Raw genomic sequence first — 5,160 nt, forward strand, 5'->3', positions numbered from 1 at the left:
TAGCACTACACTCTTCGGTTAGTATCACAGTCTCATTGTTCTTCCAGCTTCTCTTCTTAGTCATTAGCTCCTTCAAAAACTTGGCATAGAGTGGCATTTGTTCTATGGCTTCAGCAAAGGGTATGTTGATTTGTAGTTTCTTGAAGATTTCTAAAAATCTCAAGAACTGGTTGTCATCTTCTTTTTTCTTCAATAGCTGGGGATATGGAGCTCTTGAGATGTTCAGTTGTGGCATCCCTTTTTGTTTCTGCGGACTTGGCGTGGGAGGTTGAACTCCATCTTGCTCTTCTCCCTTTTCATTTGAGCCTTCTTCTTGTGGTTTTTGGGGCAGTTCCTTCAGTTCCTTCCCACTCCTAAGTGTGATAGCTTGACACTCCTCCCTTTTGCTTGAATTGGCATCATAGCAAAGGTTGTGGTTAGGAAGCTGCTTAAATAGATAGCTGATTTGTGTCTCTAGTTTCTTGATGGCAGTATTTTGATTCTGCATGTTTGACTGCACTTCCTCTCTGAATGCTTTACTGTTTCGAATGTCTTTGCATACTCCTTCAATTAAGGTTTCGATCTTAGAGAGCTTGTCATCAATTGATGGGTGATTCGGAGTAGATGTGCTGTTTTGGTTTTGATAAGCGTGTGGAGAAGTGTTGTTGTGGGGGTGTTGAGATGTCCTCTGTGTGAATTGCTGGTGAGCTGCATTGTTGTTGGAGTTGTAACGTCTCTGGTCTTGTTTTTGATCTTGCTCACTTCCCCACCCAAAGTTTGGGTGGTTTCTCCACCCAGGGTTGTAGGTTTTGGAGTATGGATCATAGTTTTTCCTTGGTGAATTCCCAATGTAGTTGGCTTACTCCTGACTATCCTCTGCTTCTTCATTCACTCCTTCTTGGGTTGTTGATGAAGTTGAGATTGCTACTACTTGGTTCCTCTCCATCTTCTTGGTGAGGTCAGCCAGCTGCTGGGTAATGAGCTTGTTTTGGGCCAACAGAGCATCTACATTGTTTAGCTCCATTACTCCTCTTGTGTTTCCTTTTTCGGAAGCATAGAAGTAGTCGTTCTCTGCTACTGTTTCAATAACATCTATGGCTTCCTCAATAGTCTTCTTCTTGTTCAAAGATCCTCCGGATGAATGGTCTACAGCCTTCTTTGACTCATAAGAGAGCCCTTCATAGAAAATGTGCAGCTGCACCCATTCGTTGAACATATCTGGTGGGCACCTCCTTGTTAGATCTTTAAACCTCTCCCATGCTTCATATAGAGTCTCACCATCTTGTTGCCTGAAAGTTTGGACCTTAGCTCTCAGCCTATTGATTCGTTGAGGAGGGTAAAATCTTGCTAAGAATTTGTTCACCACGTCTTCCCAAGTTGTCAAGCTTTCCCTTGGGAAAGATTCCAGCCACTTGGCTGCTTTGTCCCTAAGTGAGAATGGAAACAAGAGCAGTCTATAGGTGTCAGGATGAACACCATTAAACTTCACTATGTTACATATTCTCAGGAAGGTGGTCAAATGTTGATTGGGGTCTTCTTGAACACCTCCTCCAAACGAACAGTTGTTCTGAACAAGGGTGATGAGCTGTGGTTTAAGTTCAAAGTTGTTGGCATGGATTGTTGGCTTTTGGATGCTACTTCCACAATTGCCTGGGTTTGGATTGATGTAAGAGCCCAAAACTCTTCTATCCTCCCCAGCATGATTCGCTCTACCTCCTCCCCCATGGTTGTGATCCTCTTCTTCATGATGGTTTTCCATGTTGTCTTCCATGTTTGGTTCAAAGAATTCCTTTTCTTCCTCAGCACCAACCACTTTCTTTCCTCTTGCCTCCCTCCTTAATCTAAGGAAGGTCCTCTCAGGTTCAGAATCGAAGGAAGTTGAAGCCCCGCTTCTTCTCCCTGTCATACAACCATCAAGTGTAAGCAAGAAAAGATAGGTGCAGAGAGTATTTTTTTTTTTTGTCAGAATTACAGTTAGTTGTGGGTGATGCAATATATCAAACAGTTAGTGGGTTAGCAAACAGAATTGAAAATAACAAAGAAAAACAAAAGAGTAGAGGGGGAAGGGAAGAAGTTTAACTAAAACAGAATGTAAATCACTCAAACAAAAAATGAAATTCACAAAGTAAAAATGCTCAATCTAGTGATCTTCCAATTTAATCATTGTTGATGTACAATCAATCCCCGGCAATGGCGCCATAAACTTGATGCGGGTGGAAACTGTCTCTCAACAAATTTTCTTCGGCAAGTGTACCGAATTTGTCGTCAAGTAAAAACTCACAATAGAGTGAGGTCGAATCCCACAGGGATTGATTGATCAAGCAACTTTAATTACAAGAATGTTCTACTTGAGCGAATCTAGAATTTGAGTTGAGAGTTGTAGAAAATAAAATGGTGGGAATGTAAATAACAGAAAAGTAAATGCTAGAATTAAAGGACTGGAAGTAAATGACTGAAAATATATTACAGAATTGTAAATGGAAATGGGGGATTTGCTCATAAAAGTAAATGGTTGAAATTAAAGAGAATAGGTAAGATCAGAGATGGGGAGTTCATTGGGCTTAGGAGATGTTGCAATTCTCCGGATCAAATTCATTTTCATCTCTTCCTCAATCAATGCACTCATTGATCTCCTTGGCAATCTTAATTGATTGAATTACAATTTCTTGCAATTTAATCTCTCAAATCTTGATCAATAGCCAATTCCTTGGTCAATTGCTCATGAGAAGAGATGAAGTATGGTCACTGATTATACCACATGCATTTCCCAAATCAAGTATTGAGAGGGTTATGGTCACATACCAATCCAAACCCAATTTGGTCCAGCATAAGAAAGCATTTCTAGCTTGATCTCTTCATTCCTCTTTCAAGGTTCAGAAGAGATCCAAGTTTGAATAGCTTCTTTTCCAAGATAACTACTCAATTGGATGAAGATCGAAAGCTTTCAAGTAAAATCAAGAGAAAAGATAGAAGAAGAATAATGAAAATTAGTATTGATCCATCAAATTACAACAGAGCTCCCTAACCCAATGAAAGGGGTTTAGTTGTTCATAGCTCTAGAAAATGAAAACAAATATGGAGAATACATCATAACACTAGAATTTGCAGAGAAGGTAAAATACAGAGAGTAGTTCTCTTTTCCAACTTTTCAGAACTCTTCAACAATTCAAAGCTACTCCTATATATACTACTTCTCTCAGCTTCTAGTTGGCTCTTCAAGTCTTGGGCCTTTGGATCTTGAGTTTGAAGCAGTTCTCTTCTTCATTTGGGCTTGGCTTTACTTGTAGAGAGAAAATGTGAAGTGGGTAGAGACTTTAGCTCAGGACGTTAGGGGTGTTAACGTTTAGTGAAAATATAAGTTCGAGAACGTTAGTGACAATCAACTTTCTCACTAACGTTACTAAGTAAAAGCCACGTTAACTTCAACGTTAGTGGCATAAACGTTGCCACTAACGTTGCCTCTAAGTCCTTCGCACACGTTATTGAGACTTAACATTTCCAATAACTTTGAAAAGCCCCCTTTGTTCCCACGTTAGAGCCCACGTTAACTTAGTTAACGTGGCTCTTTAACGTGGGCTTGCCATCCTTCGAGAATGTTAGTGACACTCAACATTGTCACTAACGTTCCAAGGTGCCCCTATATCTCACGTTAGAGTCCACGTTAATTAGGTTAACGTGGCTTCTAACGTGGCCATGCTTAGCCATCCCCAACGTTAGTGACAATGTTGAGTGTCACTAACGTTGGCCATTCTTTCACTCATCAACGTTAGCTTCCACGTTAACTTACACGTTAACTAAGTTAACGTGGAAGTTAGCTTCCACGTTAACTAAGTTAACGTGGAAGTTAACGTGGCTCCTTGGGGGGTTGTGTGGTTGCTTCCAACGTTAGTGACAATGTTGGGTGTCACTAACGTTGTCGACCACTCTTGCTTCTTACGTTAGCTCCCACGTTAACCAAGTTAACGTGGGAGTTAACGTGGTATGTTTCTCCTTAGGCCAACGTTAGTGACAATGTTGAATGTCACTAACGTTGGCGTTTCTCCCCTTTTTTAACGTTAGAGGCCATGTTAACTAAGTTAACGTGGACTCTAACATGGCCACTTATGAGCATTTGCCAACGTTAGTGACAATGTTAAGTGTCCCTAACATTGGCTCAACTTCCCTTCTCCACGTTAGAGTTCACGTTAACTTAGTTAACGTGACTCTTAACGTGGTCAATGATGGCTTTGAGAGCGTTATTGGCAATCACTTTTCTCATTAACTTTGCAAGTTACCTCCCATTCCTTGCTTCCTTTGGTCCTGAAATCAAGCAATAGAGCGCATCAAAGTTCTAGTCCAAGTCATGGGCAATGCAACATACAATTTGTCACTAAACTTATGCAAAATCTTCATGAAATAATGTAAAATGCACAATGTATGCTTGAATCAAGGTGTAAGTGAATATCTACCCAAAACTAGCTTTTTTCCTAAGGAAATGCATGAAACTAACCTAAAAACAGTAAAGAAAAGGTCAGTGAAACTGGCCAAGATGCCCTGGCATCAATGCAACATCTCCTAAGCCCAATGAATCCCCATTTCTGATCTTACCCATTCTCCTTAATTTCTGCAATTTACTTTTATGAGCATCTTCCCCATTCCCATTTAAGATTCTGCAATTTACTTTCCGTCATTTACATTCAGCTCTTTATTTCCAGTAATTTACATTTTCTGCTATTTACTTTCCCGCCATTTAATTTCCTGCAACTCTCAAACCAAATTCTGCTTCGCTCAACTAGAACATTCCTCTAATTAAAGTTGCTTGACCAATCAATCCCTATGGGATTCGACCTCACTCTATTGTGAGTTTTTACTTGACGACAATTCGGTATACTTGCCAAAGGAAAATTGTTGAGAGACAAGTTTCCATTCTATCATGCGTACGCATAGAGGTGTGCGTACACACAGGGAGTAAAAATTTCCATTCTGTTCATACGCACGATGCGTGAAAATGTCCTCAACAGAATGCACCTTCCAACATGTGCGTGCACACAAGGTTGTGCGTGCGCACAGCTTGCAAAACTTCGTTGGTTGTGTGTACGCTCAGAGTGTGCTAGCACTCCCAACAGCAGCCATATCCCCTTGTGTGCGTGTGCACAAGGCTGTGCGTGTTGCACACTGTCAAAAATACACAGTGTGTGACAA

General features: G+C 40.6%; 1 non-coding gene across 1 annotated transcript; it reads left to right on the plus strand.

Moving 5' to 3' along the window:
* The first annotated feature begins 1,190 nt into the window (after positions 1–1,190).
* LOC112774112 (small nucleolar RNA R71) lies at positions 1,191–1,297 on the plus strand. Its single transcript, XR_003188617.1, has one exon. It is a non-coding gene; the product is annotated as a small nucleolar RNA R71 (small nucleolar RNA).
* Positions 1,298–5,160: the final 3,863 nt, after the last annotated feature.

The sequence above is a fragment of the Arachis hypogaea genome, chromosome 18 (genome assembly GCF_003086295.3).
Source record: "Arachis hypogaea cultivar Tifrunner chromosome 18, arahy.Tifrunner.gnm2.J5K5, whole genome shotgun sequence".
NCBI lineage: Eukaryota > Viridiplantae > Streptophyta > Magnoliopsida > Fabales > Fabaceae > Arachis > Arachis hypogaea.